General features: G+C 40.5%; 1 protein-coding gene across 6 annotated transcripts in view; it reads right to left on the minus strand.

Annotated features, from left to right (window-relative positions):
• Positions 1-20,002, minus strand: part of LTBP1 (latent transforming growth factor beta binding protein 1) — a 315,320-nt gene that overhangs the window by 183,040 nt on the left and 112,278 nt on the right. The window lies entirely within an intron of this gene.

A 20,002-nucleotide genomic window follows, 5' to 3' on the forward strand; every position in this document is an offset into this window, starting at 1 on the left:
AAAAGAATGCTATGTTTAGAAGCATCCCTTGTGTAAACCCCTGTGTGTGGGTACCACTTCCTGGAAAATATAGCTCTTTCTGAAATCCGTGAGGCCTGTGCCCCCTCTGAAGAGAGGGATAAAACACCGCCAGATCAGACAATGCTGGGGGTGAATTTCCCATTTCCCTCATGTGCTCTGGTTGTTCTTTGAAAATTTGTCTCCTATTCAGGGTAGCTTTATATATTTTTTTTTTCCTGACATGAACCAATATTTATAACCATCCATTAGGATAATTAAAATGCCAACTAGTTTTATTCCAATAATATAAGAAACCTAAGTTCCAAGTTATAAAAATATTTTAGCACCTACATAAACACCTACCTATGGCTGATTATTTCTGTGCCAACTTGTACTTTCCTGTCTATATAATTTATCAGATCAAACAGAGAAAATATTAATATTAAGTGCAAGATTAAATCCCCAAGCCATAAAAGTGAATATTTAACAATAAGTGGTCTTTTATATCTGAGGTTCATTCCATTCTAAAAATATAGCATAGTGTTTTAGAATCTACTATAGTTTAGTTGTATTGTAAAAACTTTCAGAAACTAACTCAAGCAGAAAATACAAAACAACATTGCTCAGGATAAGCTAAAGCCATTTGTGTTATTCTTTTTACATAACTATAAGATTCTTGGAGAGATAATATAGCATTCACTTGTAAGCCATAATTTTTCTTTTTACGTCTTGATATTTTGTTAGATTTAAACTGTTTGATTGTATTGAATTACAAGGTAATTTGAAAGCCACAGAGAGTGGCAGGTTGTATGTGTACATTGTCCGTACTAACCCAAGTGGTGTAATCTTTTGACAACCACTGCATATTGCTATCTTAGAGCTACTATAAAAGGTCAGTATTGGAAAAAGAATGTGCATGTTGTGTGTTGTAACAAGATAAACTAGGAGATTTAGAAGTCTCAAGAGTTCCAACTGAGCTGCGTAATTCATTTGGAGTATAAAAAGCATTGGAAAAATAAGCAATTGGATTGGCTCTTAGCAGAAGTATAACCACATTATATTGACAGGATTTGGAACTTGTTTGCCCAATCACTGGATAGATATTACTATATCTACATACAAATGTAAACAATCTAAAATGTTTTTCCATTCTATTATACAAATATATATTTAATAATTGTTGTCTGCTTATCATTTTCATTTTATAGGAACTGATTATAAAAGGACTACAAACTGTAGCACTATAAATGAGCATAAAAAGATCTAGCAGCTTTCAGAATACTGATTGCTTTAACCCATGCCTTATGGTGTGTACCAGCAAACTGTTGTGGCTTAGCTGGAAAAAACAGCTGTCTTTACAGAAAAGTAATCATTTCAGAGAAAGGAGAAATGTTTCTGATTTGAGCAGTGACTGAAACACACAAAATTGCTTTTCCTCTTAAAGGTTTTTGGCATTTCTTAAAAGAAATCAGCTTCTCTGTGAGCAGCCAAAAATTAACACTTCTAGTGCAAGAGCATGACATCAGAGGGACCCCAGGTTTCTATATGCTCTGATCCCTTTGCAGGATTGGGGCCTAAAATAGAATCATGTTTGAGTTCTTGCACAAGTAATAATTGTTCTGAAAATATTTTGCAACAATGAGGCAGTGTGTGCAATGTTAATGTGATATTGGTTTTAGATCACAAGGGAGTACAGTGAAAAATTCCAAATACAATTCTCTGAAAGGCTGCATCAGCAGAGAGGCAGTCTAGGAAACTAGAAAGTGGGAACTGGTTTCTCACTGAGGCGCTCCTAACCCATAAGAAACCTTTCATTCTTGTCAGTTCTGTCTCTTTAGGTACTGAAATAACGGGGCAAATTCAGTTAAACCAGAGTAAATCTATAGTAACTCCTCTGAAGTCAACTGAGCTATTCTAGATTGAGACTAGTCTAACAGAGAGTAGATTCTGGACTCGCATCTTAAATTGTTGGTTAATTAATTGTTTTTTGTGAATAGGCTGCCCAGTTCTGCTGCTGTAATTTCTGCAGAGTTGGAATGACAGGATTATCATGTGGATAAAATAGACTCAAAAGAACAAAAGGTACTTGGGGGCAGCAGAAAGAAAACGGCTACTCTGGCCTCTTCTTTTTCAACCATCTGGGAAATACAGGTTAATAAAGAGCAAAGTGCCCTGGGGAAGAGACCTCTGCAAATATAAATTCATTTTGAAGCCAGTATTTCTTTGAACAGCTCACGTTCTGGTCAAACACTTTTTTGTTTTATTTTGCCATTAAGCTTAAGGAACTTAAACAAAACATATAGTTTTTTGCATAAACACTGATGAGCAGCATCCAGACAAAGGACCTCTTGAAACTATAACCTGTTTATCCCTGGGCTCATTGTTATAATTGCATTTGAAGGAAAGGAAAACCTTCACTGTAATGATGGAATCACCTAGCTATTTATAGTCTAGTAATAACAATGTGGAGGAATAGGAGTATAAAATAACATAGAAGAAATTTCAGTCTGCTGACAGATAACCCACAAGCAAGGGGGAAAGGAAGAGAGAAAGAGAGACTAATTTGCAAAATAAACTACCTGTTTCAAAATATACACTTACCAAGTTAGGTGCCAAAACTGTCCAACATCTATTAATGATCCATCACTATGGGATGGAGCAAATCAAGATTTGTGCTTGATTCATAAATGAATCTATCATTTTAAAAGGTACCAGGTTTCATTTAAAACTGGATTGGGGAATGGGCAAAAATTAAAAATACTTTCCTGATCCTCCAGTGGTTAATTGGTAATTGGCTTTGATTTCTGTGAGTGCTACTAAGTGCTCTGGCTGGGCAATCACAGTTCAAAATCAGCCAGTCATAGAAGATTTGGTGAGACCCCTCCATCTTGTGTCTTGGTGAGTCAAGACAAGTGGTAGAAAGAGAAACCTGGCCTGGGAGATCTTTAGTATTTGCAAGACAAATCCTGGCAAAGCAGAGGGGCTGGAATCGGGAGCACGGAAGGTATGAAACAATTGAGACCTAGTTTGTCACTGCAATTACATCATGTAATTTGTTTTCATGACTCTAAACTCCTCTAAAGAGTTCCAAGTACTTGTAGTCAAGTTTGAAATTTTTAATCCAATCAAAATAATCCTCCTAATCCTCAGAAAATAGCCCATACTTATCTAATCAAGCCCTAAACATGGATGGAAACTCCTTGCCTGTAACAAAGAATCAGCTGAAGATGGCTGTCAAAAAGTTTCCCATCCCCTTGTGTCCTTTTCCAAATACACATATAAGGTAATGCCCTGCACTTCCCCATTAATCTTTGCCTTTTCTTTTTACAAGTTAACAACCACTCAAATTTAGTCATCTATAAAAGTACTTAATCCCAGATCCTTTGCATAAAATGCACAGGGCAGGCTCCCTCAAGAAAACTGCAATACTTTTAATTAAAAATAGTATTTCCATTGCATGTATCAGAAACTAGCAGATTTTTTTTCTGAGGGTTCCAAATTGTCCAGCACTAATACATATGCAGAGATGGAGGCTTGTCATTCTTTCTCCTGTGTTAGGAAAATTTGCTAAGCACTTAAAAGCACAGGGAGTAGTACAGAAATACAATGAATGCAATTTGTTATAGACTGGAAAAGACACTTGTTTTAACAGAAGTGACAAATCAGTGCGCACTAAGTTCCTCGAACTCAAATTCTTTACATACCATACATTTTTAGACAAAAGACCAAAGTCAGAGGTGATGTGTATGGTGGTCCAATGTTCCTTTATATTCAAGACCTATTCTCATTTTCTGATTACAAGAGAGTCTAACTAGGTGTAACTTATACCTTCTGGCTCCTTGGTGTTTAAATTAAAGTAGGTGGTGTTATACTTCAAATTGCATATTCCTGTACTCCCCGTTTATTGTTTTTCTTGCTACATTCCTCTCTTCTGACCCCTCAAAAAGCTGAATTACACCATATTAGATTCCTTTATACTTAGAGCATGGCTACGCTTGCAGATGTAGAGCGCTTTGAGTTAAACCAGCCTTCGTAGAGCGCAGTAGGGAAAGTGCTGCCGCTGTCCACAGTGACAGCTGCAAGCGCACTGGCGTGGCCACATTTGCAGCACTTGCAGCAGCATTGGGAGCGGTGCATTATGGGCAGCTATCCCAGCATGCAAGTGACTGCAACGTGCTTTTCAAATGGGGGGGTGGGGTGGAGTGTGACAGGGAGTGTGTTGTGTGTATGTGGGGGGAGAGAGAGGGGTTTTTGGGGGGCTGACAGCATGTCAGCATGCTGTCTTGTAAGTTCAGACAGCAGCAGACCTCGCCCTCCCCCTGCTCTCTCTCTCTCACTCACAGCATTCCACACTAATGGTTGCTTTGTCTCGGAGCAGATAAGCAGCCAGCTGTCAGAAACGGAGCTTTCAAAGGGCATATCCGCATTCCTACAGTGATTCAAAACAATGACAAGAGTGGACACTTGACTTAAGGGGCTTATGGGAAGTTTCTGGAGGCTGATCAGAGCGCAGTAATGCAACACCTCGTTCACACTGACGCCCGGGACTTGTAGCCAAGGCGCAGCAAATGTTATTCCTCTCGCTGAGGTGGAGTACCAGGAGCGCTCTAGCTGCGGAGTCAGAGCGCTCTACGTGCCTTGCCAGTGTGGACGGGGAGTGAGCTAGTGCGCCCGGGGCTGCTTTAATGCGCACTAACTCGCAAGTGTAGCCAAGCCCTTAGACTCATGCTCAAATTCAGAAATGATGGGTAAGGAGGTGGAGGTTGTTACAGGTTGGTGAGTAGGAATGAATCTAGGTATGTCTAAAAGAGTCTAAGTATGTCTCATGTTACAAACATTGATCATGGAGATGGAGAGGGGAGAACAGAAGGAATAGTAAATTGCACCAATTTAATGGTACATTAATCTCTAGACTCACCAGTGTATTTATCCCCAAATCCATACAAATGGTATATCTACGCAGCAATCAGAGGTGTGATTGCAGCACATGTAGATATACCCAATCTAGCTTTGATCTAGCTAGATCAAACAACAATAGCAGTGAAATCATGGCAGCAGGAACTTCAGCATAGTCTGTACAAGCTTGCCTGGAATCCTAGGCATGTATTCATGGGGAAGCTAGCATGTGCTGAAGTCTGTGCTGCTGTGGCTTCTCTGCTATTGTTACTTGAGCTAGTTTGGGTACGTTTACACGTGCTGCAACTGCGCTTCTGATTACTGTGAAAACATACCCACAGACAAAACTCTTTTTCTCGGAGACGTTTTAATGCAGTACCTAGATGATTATTTTTTAAAGGTGAATATATAACAAAAATATTATTCTTGGAAGTAAACATTTTTTCCAAATGTAAGCCCAATGGTCAGAAGCACCAGAGGGGGAAAAAGCTCTGTATCCCATCTATTGGTGAAAAGGGAAAAGGGCTGCAATAGGGAGCTTTGTTTGCATAGGCTATCTACCTACAATTCCGACTACTGCTACTCGCTGATCCAAACAGTGAGTGGGGTTTGGTGAATGGGGGAAGTGGTGCAGCCATTGGACTACTTCTTGTGGGACACATTCTCACTGGCAGTGGGAAGGGAATTAGATGGACTACTGCCAAAGTTACTGGAAAGGAGCATTTTACTCTTTATTCACATATATATTCTGTTTCTGTGTTTTCTCAAGTTAATGACTATGTTCCCTTTCCACTAATAAAGATTTCCTTATTTGTCTAGTCTCCGAGTGCTTGCGAGTGGGGAAGTTCTGTCTGTACCCCAAGAGGGTGCATTTAGTTTTCCCTGGTTTCTAGGTTGGCAGCTCAAACCAGTTACGTTATTGGTGAAGAGGGACCCTACATTTACTGAACCCAGCCCTTTTTGCTTCCATTAACCACCTGACAGAAGGATTACACAAATTATAACAAGAAGCTGTTCAAAAGAGAATATAAACATTGAACACCATGATTTGCTATTAGAGATATCCTTAAAACTAGGAGTGTGTTGATGAAGGTACTTTAGATGTTTCCAGTAGGGACAAAGAAAGTCTACCACAACATTTTCTTGGGCCGCAGACTAAACTCAGACAAGGAATCTACTTTAAATCTGCTGATATAGTAAGCACAAGAGGATAGCTATTGGGCCAGATTCTCAGCTAGTGTAAATCAGCATATCTTCACTGGAGCTTTGCCGATTTATATCAGCTGATGATCCGTTTCATCATATTTAAGCAATGTTTAGTACCAGTGGGCTGTTTGACAAAGTAATAATCCCAGTCCCAAATGGGTAAACATTGATGTCATAGTATTGTGTTTTATCCAGATAAGGGAAACAAATTATTGCCAAATACAACAAGCTTTGTGGTGCCAGTCCTGTCATGATTATGCATGTTTTAAGAGAGAAAACAGAAGAACAAAGCAAGAGAATTAACCACAAAGAGCAGTGCTGAAACAAGGTTATAATTTTTTTAAAAATATCAAGACCTTGTTTCGGCATTTGAAAGTTATTATTTTAAATAGATAAAATAATTATTTTCTAAATTTTGCACTGGAAATAGGAAAAAAGAAGGATGATTACATCAACCAGGAGTGGTATCACTTAGTCGTTCCTCCCCAACACACACACAAACCCCTCTAAAGGTGAAGATAAAGCTTCAAACATTATACTTCAAGACTGTTAGTGTTAAAAAAGCAACACAATGTTAGATATGGATGATATGCAGCGCAAAGGCTAAATTTCCGAAACAAGATATTGACTCATATTTAAACAACCATCATAACCTTAACTCTGCCTTATTACAATTGCAACCATGTGTATTTTCAGAAAGTATTGCACTATTTTCTTTTCTATAGCTGGGCTCAAGGACTCTGTTGGGGAGAATTTAGGAGGGCTACCTCTTTCCTTTTCCCAGCACCTCCAAAGACCTGAAACTTCAGCGCTGAGGGAAGAGGGAAATATGCCACAGATGCAGAACTCCCCCTTATACAAGCGTGTTTCTGTTAATGACTGAGAGGTGAACATGGAACCCAAAGAGTGGAACCTGCTATTTTGCCCCAAAGAACACCTTGAACTTTACAATTTGACAGGGATTTTGGGCTTCAGAGAAAGGATTGTTTTAGGGAGATGGCAAATTGCCATAGAAATTGCTTCTCTCCTCATGTCATATTGTGGTGGTTGAGGCCAGCTGAGGCACATGAACTAATAGTGTTCCTACCCTCCTCCCAGATTTAAATGTGAGGAGGGTAGGAACAGCAAGTTACCAAAGAAGGGTCCGAGGCTTTGGCATTCTAACCCACGGATGGTACAGCAGAGTCTCAGTTTGCTGACTTTCCGAACACACTTTAAGAATTATTTTCCCAGGCTCTCTCTAACAGGTGTGCTGAATGGTGTTGGGTGGATTGAGGGGAAAGTTTTGGGCCACTAAATTGGAAAAGATAATTAATGTAGTCAGAAAGTCAACTAGAAATGTTGTATGTATTTTTAAATTAATTTGAACATGTACCTCAAGCTTTGAGAGCTACATTTTAAAAATCTAAATCAATGACATTTGGTTGAATTTTCATAGATTCATAGAGTTGAAGGCCAGAAGAAACCATTAAGTCATCTAATCTGATCTTCTGTATATCACAGGCCATTAAATTTCATCCAGATACCCCTACAGCGAGCGCAATAACTTGTGTTTGACTAAAGTATATCATATGAGAATAATGAGATGTGATCTGTGTCTTAATCATAGGCTGACTGAGTTTGGGCCGTATGAAAAACAAAATAAACTAGTACACATTGGCTCAGGTCCTTTTATCCTTACTCATGTAAGAAGTTTAACTAAATTTATTGGGACTATTCAGGTGAGTAGGGCATATAGGGTTTGGCTCAGAGACAGAATTTTCCAAGAGAGGGCCCCAAACTTGCAATCTGATCCATAAGGAAGAACTGTATTGCCTTCGTCGAGTCCCACTGGAAGTCAATGGGATTCTGCTAGAGTGCAGGCCACCCAGAAGGATCAGGCTGCAGGATTGGAACCTACTTCTCATGATCTTTTATATCAGATATAAGAAGAGTCACTAGTGCACATACAAGAGAAAAAGTGAAGTTACCAGAAATTCAATCCTGATTTTTTCCAAGTACCAGTTCCTTGTCCCCGCCGGCATGATTCCACTCCCATCAGGATGACCTTGAATACACCATGTATGTGAGGTGCATAGGTGGAAGATGCCATTTTGTTTCTGTATAAGTGCCAAAGATATACAGAGCCACTGGGCCCAGATAGAGAAGTGCTTCCACTTGACAAAGTAAGAGTTTCATGTAGAGCCCTTTCTACTATTAGTAAGGACAGCTTGCACATTGTGGGAGCAGGAACATTCTCAATCTAACGCCCATCCAAATACCAAGCTGTGTGATAAAAAGTTTCTGGGTTGGGATATCTGATCTTGCCATTCTCTTGAGTCAAAAGATCTGGAAGGAAAGGAATGCTGATTGGCAGTTGAGCTGAGATGTGCATGGGGAACTGGAAACCAGAACTGCCTTGGCCATCTAGGCGTGATGAGAATGACTCATACTCTGTCGTGTCAAATCTTCCCACAGTATTTAAGCAAGCAGTGGGATAAGAGGAAAGGCATAGTTTAGGCAGTCTGTCCAAGGAAGTAGGAGAGCATCACCTGGAGAACTGGTCCTGAACTCCCCTGGAGCAGTATATGTTGCATTTCCTGTTTGTCTGAGTGATGAAAAGATCCCAGGTAGGGGTTCACCACTGAACTGTGTAATTCCCACTCATGGCTGGTGACAATGTACCTGCTGAGGCTGTCTGCCAGTAAATTATGGATTCCTAGGAGGTACACTGATGATAGGGTGATCTGGTTCTTGATACACCAGTTCCACAGATTGACCGCTTCCTCATACATAGGATTGGATCTCGCCCCTCCCTGTTTATGTAGAATATGATTGCCATATTGTCTGACATTATGAGAATGTAGTGAGATTGGATTAATGGTAAGAATGCTCTGCATGCTTCTCAGACTGCTCTGAGTTCCAGGTTTATGTGCATCATGGTTTCCCAGGGTGTTGAAGTGCCCAGTGCTGTGTGACCATCCACGTGAGCCTCCTACCCTAACAAAGAGGCATCTGTGATTATTGTCCTGTTGGAAGGAGGACACAGGAAAGAAATGCCCACACACACTTATGCTGGATCCTCACACAAGATCAGAGAGTCCTTATGTTGATGGAGATTGTCACTACAATGTTCAGTCTGTGTTTGCTCAGTACATATACTGTTTGAAAGCAAGCCAGTAGGCAGCAGAGGTGGTGTCTAACAAACGGCTTTAGGTAAGTACATGACACCACATGACTCAAGAGTGCAAGGCCCACCTAGCCCTATGTCTGAAGGTTGTGTATCTACCAGTCTGCCCATGGCTTGGAATCTGTCCATAGGGAGATCAGTCTTTGCCTTGACTGAATCTAAGGTCACGCCTATGAATCTATCGTCTGGGTCAGAGTCAGGGTGGACTTCTCTATTTTCACAGAGACTCCTAGGGATGTTAGGAGATGGGGCAGTGATGCTATGATTTCTTGATGTGCCTTGCCTGTGAGAAGCCAGTCATCCAGACACAGGAAGATAGTGGAATCATCCTGTCTGAGATGTGCTGCTACTAGAGACAACACTTTCATGACGACTCTGGGTGCATTTACAAGGCTGAATGGGAATACCGTGTATTGACAGAAGTTGTGGCCCACCACTAATCTGAGAAGAGTGAACAGTGATGTGAAAGTAAGCATCTTTCATATCAAGAGTTATCAACCATATGTCTTTTTCTAGGGTTGGTACAATTGATGCCAACGTGAATTTTATGTGGAATTTTATCTTGCAAATAAAGATACTGAGTCGTTGCACGTCAAGGATAGGCCTGAACCCTCCTATCTTTTTGGGGACTAGAAAATATTTGGAGTAAAACCCTCTTCCTTGTTATTGAGGGGTAACTGCTCTAATGGTCCCTATTGTAGGAGGGGTTCTACCTCCTGAAGGAAGATCTCCTCACGAGAGTGATCCCTGAAGAGCGACTGAGAGAACATGATGGTGTATCTAGAGTTGATAATATCCAACAGTCATTTGTCCATTGTTATTGTCCTCCAATTGTGGGAAAATCATGCTAGACATCAACCAAAGCAGATCTGGGAGTCAAGTGGAGGTGACACCAGAAATGGTTTGAAGCTCTCGAGCGTCCCATCAAAAGTACCTTTTGGTTGGAGGGTGAAGTTGTGTAGCTGCCGTAGAGGTGGATGGGGCATTGTATCTGAACTTTTGTACCTGCTGCCTTTTGCGAGCTGGCTTCTAAGAGCATTGGTGGTAGAAGGGCAGATGTAAAGGCCTTGGCTTGTAAGACTTTTTATGGTACTTCCTCTTTGGGGCTGCCGTGTATATGCCCATGAAGGGGAGGTTTACCCTGGAGTCCTTCAACAAATGTAAAGACTCATGTGTCTTCTGGAGGAAAAGACTGATTTTATCAAAGGGCAAGTCCTGCATGGTATTCTGTACCTCTTTGGGGAGCGCCAAAAGATGTAGCCAAGATTCTCGGTGTATCACTATAGAGGTCGCCATAGATCTTGAAGCAGTGTCAGATCAAACGGAACAGAGAGAGGGGGCCATCCAGGAGTCAGTTGTGGATTCTTAATCTAGACCACTTGGCTCCAGCACAAATTAGAGTTGCAAAGAACAGCTCTAACTTATGCCCTCAAGGTCTTTACATCAGTGGAGGACAGAAGGTAGTTCCCTCCCTCCCACTTGCTCACTCCCTCCCCTTAGCCTGAGGGTGAGATAGGGCTGGTGCGGGAGGTGGCTTCGCCAGCAGAGAGATCCCCTAAACATGGAGAATTCTCAGTTGTCCATCTCCAGCCACTTGCCCACAGAGTCAAATTTGGAAAGGGCAAATTCATTTTCTGCAGACACAGTTTGCACCTGCAAAAACTGATCCTGCTTTTTTTTTTTTTTTTGCACCTGTGATTAATGTGAACAAAACTCTCAACAATTGGAGGGCTAAGTACATGATTTGTGCCCACAAATATGGAGGATATAACAGGCCTCCTCAAAAATGTGGCATACACTGTAGTCCATAAAATGTAGTCCATCAAATTTTTAATAATCCAGGTTCCTGGGATATCAGTAGAGAATCCTTAATTTTACTAGCCAGAGGTTGCCATTATTGAGCCTCATGAAGTCAATGCAAATAGCCCCTTTTGAAGCAGTACAAAAACTATCTTGCAGGTTGTCTGACTATGAACTATGCAAGTTCTTAAGAAAATTTGCAGGTTTTAAATGATTAGCATACAATACATCACATGCTTTCAAATTTTTAGGGCTGGCTATCAGTAACAACCACCAATAGAAGATTCAGTTAATTCATGGTATGAAATGGAGATGTTTATATGAAACCCATGTGGCCTATTTAAATTTGCCCTCCACTCCCCAACTTGGATTATGAAAAAAATAGAAACTATTCTCTTGCAGCGATCGACTTTAATAAGGGTTGTTGAAAACGGGCTATTGATTAAAAGGGTGATGACTTCTTTTCTTTACTTTAACATTTAAAGTGAATTTAGTGCTGATGAAAGGTTCCAGACTAAAACCCAATATTAATTCTCAGAGCAGGAGCTCATTCAACAGAGGCAGCGACAGTACAAGACTTCTGTATTGAAATTAAATGAATCTTAACCCCTTTTCTGGAGGGGATAACTCTCATTCATACCAATTTAATCACTGGTCTCTCTGATGAGACTACCAATAAAGGTACCAATTAATGTCAATTGTGAGGTGGCCACCTGTACTCTTGGAACCAGGCCAAAACAGCCTACATGTTTCATATAGGACATTGAACATAAGGTTACACTACTAATATGGAGCTGGAATCAAATTGGTAACCTAGAGGGGAAACAGCTCTGTCTCTATACCAATCTCTATGGCTATCCAGTTCTCTTTAGAGTGATGATTTTGTTTCCTCTACATGCATTACTCTGCAGCGGGGGAAAACCCTCTTCACCAGCAGTGGTAAAACCCAAGACTACAATGAGATTATTTTTACTTTAAAAATAAAAATAATAATTTATTATTTTTAAATTTGTCATTTGCTGTAAATATACTCACATGTGGTAGTAATATTCACATAATAAATTGTGAAAACATTTATCATACAACTCTGACCACATCACATTCAGTTTGCCCACTAATCCAGCTTTTCTAAGTATACTTGTAACATTCCAAACATCTGAGCAGCTTCAAACAACCACAGTTTGAAGTGCAAAGAGGGGAGGGGAGACAAAACGTGCTTTGGGATTCTCTGCTTAGTTACATTGGTTTTAAACCATTGCAACTCCATTGACTTCAGTGGAGTTAATCCTGACCTACATTAGCGTAATATGAGAGGAGAGTCGGTCTGAAATTTCTTCACTAATACAAAGTTGGGAATCTCCCTACAACACCTCCACTATTGAAGGATATAAGGCCTGTGCTTTTGCCCCGCTAAACTGCAGGATGTCAGACCTAAATAACATCAACGTGTACAGAAAATCTCCGCTAGTCATTTTTAGTGATTTCTTAAATGTATCTGTCACAGTTCAGGGTAACTGCACCTGTATTCCCCCCTCGTCCACAAGGGCACCCACTCTGGGTTCCTAGCTCCTCACCCACCACCTCTTTTGGGTGAAGACCCACATCTCTCCCTCCTGACCAAGAAATCTTCCAGGCTGCACAGTTCCCTAGGCACACTGTGATACCTCCAGAAAGCCAGACTGCCTAAAAGGCAAGCATCTGCACTTTGCTTTCTCTCCAGGGCAGGGCCGCCCGGGGGGCTGGGGAGGGGGAAGTGGGGTAATTTGCTCCAGGCTCCGGGCCCCACGAGCCCTGGCCCGGCGGCGGTCCGGGTCTTCGGCGGCATTTCAGCAGCGGGGGGCCCTTCAGTGCTGCTGAAGACGCGGAGCGACTGAAGGGCCCCCCGCCGCCGAAATGCCGCCGAAGACCTGGACCGCCGCCAGGTGAGTACAAGCACCACAGCTCCCCTGCTTTGCCCCAGGGCCCCTGAATCCTCTGGGCGGCCCTGCTCCAGAGCTACGAATGCCAGCAGTTACAAGTTGCCATACAACTCTTTCTAAGCAAGCACAAAAGCTTACCAGAGGTTACTCTGACTCCAGCCTTGGGCTCAGGTAGGTGTCAGTCTTTTCAACCCTTCCACGAGGCTTGGTCCCCTATTCCTTTGGACAGGGGTTCCCATCCATTTGACGGGTCAGAAAGAAGGCCCTGAGTCAGTTTAAACTCAGGATATTTATCCAATAGTCCTTTCTTTCTCTGTTGATCTCTGGAGAATTCAGTTTGAACTAGTATATGCAAGCCTCCCCAGCAAGGGACATCTCTCTGGGGGGTTGCAACCTGGCTGATTCCCCTTAATTACCACCCACTAGCTTTAATTCCTGGAGGAGCTGTGATAACCCTCCCCCATGGAGTAGAACATAATCATACATAAACAATGGACCCCAAAGATACTTAAACTTAATTCAATAAGGTCTCCCAAGGATATGCAGGAAATTGCCATATCTGTCACCACATCAGTAATCATTTCCTCTCCCTGCAAAACACGTGCAGTTGGACTCATAGTTCTTAGGAAGCCTGGGTGTGGAAGGATATGAAAGAGTACCAATTTTTTGCAAAATAAGTGTCAAACAGAATACATGTGTGTTGTGGTATAAAGGTTTTATAGGTATTACTTTGGGATGTCCTGCATAACTTATTAATTGCTTTGCCAATTTCAAGAATTATTGTCATCCCAAACCCATGCCATTCAAACCTTGGTACCACAACACACCATTATGCGTTCTCTACATGTATCATAATAGCACAGGTTTATTACCAAGCCTTAGGTTCTAAACATTTCCCTACAGCAAAAAGTAAAAATAAATTTATATTGGGATGATAGACTTTTGAAGAGTAAAAATTATGTCAAATAATCCCAAGAAATACATTAATTTTGATCTTACTAAAAGTTTCTTTTTATATAAACAAACATGAAAATAATACTATATATATCAAAATATAAAAGTAGAGATGTTGCAGTTAAATAATATGAAAGTACAAGACGTGTTACTTTTACCCTGTTGTCACATTCAGATCTTAAAACAATCCTTAAATATTAGGGATTAGGATGAGACCTTTGGCAGATTTTCCCACATCTGTTTATTGTGGGGTTTCTTGTGCCTTCCTCTGAAGAATCAGGTGCTGGCCATTGTCAGAGAAAGGATACTAGACTAAATGGACAGTGGGTCTCATCCACGGTGACAATTTCTATGTTCCTAACACTTTAAAGTCCCTCCCTACCCTATATAGAACACCCATACACTGTTCATTAATATTAATAATTCTCTCCGTTTATTAACACTCAAAATAAGAGTCCAAAACATAAATCTGTACTTCAACTGATAGCAAACATTTTGACTGTTAAATAGGCATACCTGGTACACATGCATTATTGTATCTGCTTTTGCCACTATAGAGAAAGCCCCCTTCCATGTTTTGACATCAGGGCAACACAGGTACACAGAACTCTCCTCCTTCCAAGTTCTGAGTCCACATGTTTCAGTGGATACACAGAGTTGGGAGGGCAGGAGTCCCACACGTATTGGCTATCTGGTTATTTAATAGCATGACTGTAGTGACACTAGCTCTTTAAAGGCTCCACATCACTATGATCTGAGAGCTGGTGGAAGCAGTTGTACCATTAATGCAACTGCTCCCCTGCCATTATAACATTCTCCTAACAGAACGTAGTTCCCCTGCCTGAAAGTTTCTAGAAGGCCTGTTGGAAGCTTTGTATGGAGTAAAAAAGTAACAGCGTAGAGTGGTTTGAGGCAGAGATCAATGCAGCTGTGCAACACAAAGCCACACAGGCACCCTGAGGGAGGATCTTGAAATATCATCAGGCGCAGTAACTACACTGTGGAGTCATGTTACAAATCCAGCACAGTGCACCTGCTCTCACCAATATCTGAAACATGAGGAGGCTTCCCTCCAATTATGTCAGTGGGTAATACTACCACAATACCAACTTTTTTGGAGAAAGTTTGCGCAAAGAATAAAGTGAGGATGATCCCTTTCGAGTGAATCCCCTTTGGCATATAAAGAAGGATCCATGAACCAAACTCTCCCAGGCCAGTTCAGAATCACGAGTAATAGCATGAAGTGAATTTGAAATTTCCTGACATAGATTATGTTGAGGAAAAACAGAAAGTTTTGCTGGGGGATGGCTTTAGGAACTGATGGGACATGAGGTTCTGAGAGACAGAGTTTGAGTAGTGAATTAGGTCATGGGGAATAGGTGACCTGCAAGACAGTGGAGGGAAAGACTGAAATCCTGGAGTCTAGGGGGAAAGGAACTAAGGGATTGGTGATGGGTGGGAAGGGAAAGTATACTATGCATGCAAATAACAAACAGAAATGTACTAAAAACATGCACATCTGCAACAGGGTTATCATCCATTCAAAACACTTTAATCAATGTTTATACTTGCACTCATATTCCTGAATGTACAGCAGCCATTCAAATCTATCCTGTACTATTCCAACAGTATGAATGAATAAAAAAAGAGCACACATAGCTTTCTTGAGCAGTTCAAGAGCATGGTCATGAGGCTGTACCCATACTACTGCACTTCTTCAGCAAGTTGCAAATATTAATACTCCCTTTGAACAAACTATCATAAGAAAACAACTTTTAAGTCAGTCTGAAAAAATAAACATCTGCATTCATTCACGGCTGCTGTCAAGAAAAATGTAGCTGTAGTAAGTGCTTGGGATTGTTTTTGACTCTTTCGCAAAGGATTGATTAGCATGCACAGTAACAAAAACTGTGTTTATTATTATGGCTGATCCCATCAGAGACTTTAGGCCTTTGCTATCTATTGGCCTGCTCCCATTCACTTTGCTGGTGCAAGATCAGGATCTCATTGTGCCAGATGCCATACAAAGACATTTGTGTCACAGTCCTTACCTCAAAGAGTTTACAAACTAAACTGAGATAAGACACAGCAAGTGAGTGTGACAAGCAAAAGGAGGGAAAAGGAAAGGGCAAGGAGTGACAAACAGAACAAAAATAAGATGAAGCAATTACATAGGTTAACTATTGCACAGCTTGAAGTTTCCTGAAGGCTCCAAGTGGTGAGTACAGATGTTTCCTTGCTTAAAATGGCAAGAGAAGGTCTTGTGTACTGTATTAAAAAAAAAGTGCATAGAAAGATGCCTGGAATGACCCAGCCTTTCAATAATTTTTTTTTATTAATTTAGCCCTAAATGTAAGCCTTGTATCTGGACTGCACACTTGATACTGATAAAATACTAGCTCCATGAATGGAAATGGAGCACTAAGAATCGGAGGTTGCTGAAGCAGTGGATGGGGGGTGGGAAATGGAATGGCAATAAATAACATGCTGTGTAAATCCATGGCGTATGAATAATAAGCAATATGAAAAGGTGCTATGAGTGCTTCAAAAACTATAAAAATTTGAATTACATCCATTATAAAATATTACATTACAGTGCGGGTTAATATTTCTAAACTAAATGGAAGGTGTTACAAATACAGCAAAGATACAAGTACTTTGTCAAATATAATGAAGGTAAGAAATGTTTACTAATGGCGAAATTTAAAAAACTGATGCACATGGCAAAACTCCCAAGATGAAATCACCCCCCGCCCTGCTTTGCAGGAGGCCAGCACAAAACCTATTCAGTACTTAAGACACACTCAAGCCTTTAAAGTAGGACTCAAATGGGACACTTCAGTGGTGTATAGACCTTATTCTGTTTTTGTGCACAAGGGTGCATTTGCTGCCTCATGTAGGGCTCCCTCAAAGTAGGGCTTACTAAGCGGTGTACTGTTCTTTTTGCTGGTCCTCCACAAAGGGTGACTTTCATCTTCAGTGGGCACACACAAAGTTGTATATTCGCACAAGCACTTTTCACATACATGCAACTTTGACTTGATTTCATTAGAACCAGGATTTTGCCCCATTCGTTCAACTTGCACAATTTGTGCAATTCATGCACATTCACTTTTGTATGCCAAGTTTTTAAAATTTGGACCTACATTTTCTAAAATTATCAAGGAATTAATTGAAATCCATATACCTTCTGTTCCATAACTGGCAATTCCTAGGACTTTATAAAGGGTCTATTAAAACTGTCAAAAATTTCAAGGCTTAATTCTGACAACTGACAAACAATGGGATACATTCAGCCCTAGTATAAGCTGATGCAACTCCATTTAAGTCAATGGAGTTGCACTTGATTAAACTAAGACTGAATTTGGCCCAGGATCTAGACACTGGATATCTCTCAATCTGATTTCATAAGGGAAAGGGGCTGAGGTTACTTGCCTGTTTGCCAATGTGTTTTTTTCTTATTATTCAACATATATTAGGTTTTATTCACGTATTTCAGCAGAACCCAAAGCCAGACAACAAGCCATGGCAAATCAACAGCTTGTGGTTTTAACATCATTTTTCAGTTCTGATCAGAAGCAGCCTAGTGAAACCTAAGGATTCAGGTTCAGTTGGCTCTCCCCAGAGCTGAAAGCTGATGTGAAGAAAATACATTGCTACCTTTTGAAAAAATCAGTGGGGAATTTTTCCAAGTGAAATGGAGCTTTTTTCTAGCATAGCACAACCCAATCACAACCTCCCCCAACCATGTCATTTTCACATAACGGTTACATAAATAGCCTGGGTGAAATCTTGGCCCCATTTAAGTCAATGGCAAAACTCCCACTGACCTCAGATGGGTCAGGATTTCACCCCCTAAATCTGGAACTTGTTGATTTTGCTCATTTCCCAGTCCATTTCTTAAGCACGAGTGTAAATTTTCTCAAAGAATTAGTAAACAAACATGAAAACATACCATTCAGATTTCAAAAACAAGGGAATAGTATGGTGCAAAGAACTTTTCATGTCCATCGTCCAAAGACAGTGCACTTAATTATAGGGGTATTGACATCTAAGAGCTAATGATAGATTATAATGGGTGGGGAAAAGGTATGAATGGGTGGAGGTATGAATGGGTGGAGCAGAATAAACCAAAAAAGCATAAATGGTGGGGGTTGGAATCAGGGGAGACTGTTATGGGTAGGGCAAGGATAGCTGCTTGTTTTCTTGTGATTGTCCTCAGCTCAAAGGTGAATGTCTGAGATAAATCCATTTGACTGTCTAAGTTATCCAGCCATGACAAAAGGTGCGTTGTCACCAGTTAAGGAATTTGTCAGACTCTTTTTTGCACTTGGATAATTCAAAGGCAGCTTTTTGTTTTATCCAATCTTGGCATGTACTTGAGATTCAAATGAGATGGGTGCAAAGACATTTGGTTTAGCAATAACAAAATTATAGCTGTTCAAGGTAATGTGTTTATTTGAATATGCAATGGTGTAATCATTATAAGATAAATGCACTCATTCTCGTTTTCAGTAATCATAGCTCAGATATATTGCACATATATTTATGCATAAGAGTTAAAGCTGCATTCAGTAAAACAAAGTTTTACATTCACATTTAACTGTTTTTTTGTTTTGTATTAACTTTGAGGATGGATGTTTGATGTGTTTTCTGAATGACTGCCGGTGAAGATTTTGTAAAATTTCCACTTGTGGTTTTTAGTATGAATGCACATCCAAAGAACTGTGCAATGTATAATACAATTTGATGAGTGCTATAAAAACAGATGTGTTTTGTCTCTGTAGAGATGGCCTACAGTCCTGAAGCTGAGCAGGGGATGGAAACAAGTCACTCTTAGTCTTGTCTAAGGCCAGCCCTAGTAGCGTCATCTCATGACCGGTTAAGGAACTGCAGCACAATGTAATTTTTTGAACTAGCATATCACTTCTATTAGAGCCACAAGGTAAGATGGCAAATTTAGCTAATTAGTCTAAGAATTATTATAAATGTGCCAATGGGACCCAGGTTCCGTAACCTGAGGCTTCCTAGGACCAGAACTGTCTTTGGCTGATGGCATTCTCTAATGAATATGAAGACAGGAAATAAGAGAGCAATTAAAGTATTGCTTTATTTACACAGGGAAAATCAAACCAGACCCATTGAGGAATGAGACCATTGAATGAACTCCCCCAGGAACTAAGTCCCATCACAAACCTCACCACCTTCCACTCTAAGTGGCAGGGACAATTCTTTGACCTTGCTTTTTCTAAAACAAACACAACACGACATGTACATTGAAAAAAAAAACCACCTTACCAAAACAAGACACCCCACTGCTCACACTTCTCCCCCTACAGAGAGGATGACAGAACAAGGGCACTCAGCTACTATAGTGATGAGTGCAGTATAAGAACCTATATAGAACAGAGCAGAATAGTTAATTTTCTACTGGACATGTGTGTCTCCTTTTAATAGTTTGAACAGAGGAGGCAAAAAACTAAATATGCTGGCAGACTGAACCACGCTCTTACATCAGGATTAGGATTGAGGCCCACTTGTGGGTCATTGTGGGAAAGTTTACACTGCACCTACATGTGCTGTGGATAAACAAAGAACTTCATTCTCCGGTGCACTAAACTTCACTTTATAGAAGGAAAAAAAAGAGAGGAAAATTAATAATCTTCTGTTGATACCAGCAGTAAATGGTCCCCTCCAAAATCAATTTAGCTAACATTTTTCATTGGTTCTTTCAGATTAGGTCGCACCATTTTTAAAAATTTTTTTTTAATATTGGTCTTTTTTGTGGGAATGGAAGCAAAAGTTGTTACTATGAAGTATTCATACACTAGGATCTTTAAATGTAGAATGAACTCACAAACTGGTTCTGCATTCATTAGTTTTCCTTTCCTGTTTATCCACACAGTCCAACATCTCAAGAAAAGTACTATGCCTGGCCATGGCTTCGCTACTGCTGTTATAGTGTTGCTGCATGACTAAATATTTCAAGTATGGTCATCATTTGTACAGATTAAATTTCAAATTACCAGCTAAAACAGAGAATAAATTCTGTATGCTG

Source organism: Terrapene carolina, unplaced genomic scaffold, assembly GCF_002925995.2.
Source record: "Terrapene carolina triunguis isolate 2854851 unplaced genomic scaffold, T_m_triunguis-2.0 Scaffold85, whole genome shotgun sequence".
Taxonomy (NCBI): domain Eukaryota; kingdom Metazoa; phylum Chordata; order Testudines; family Emydidae; genus Terrapene; species Terrapene triunguis.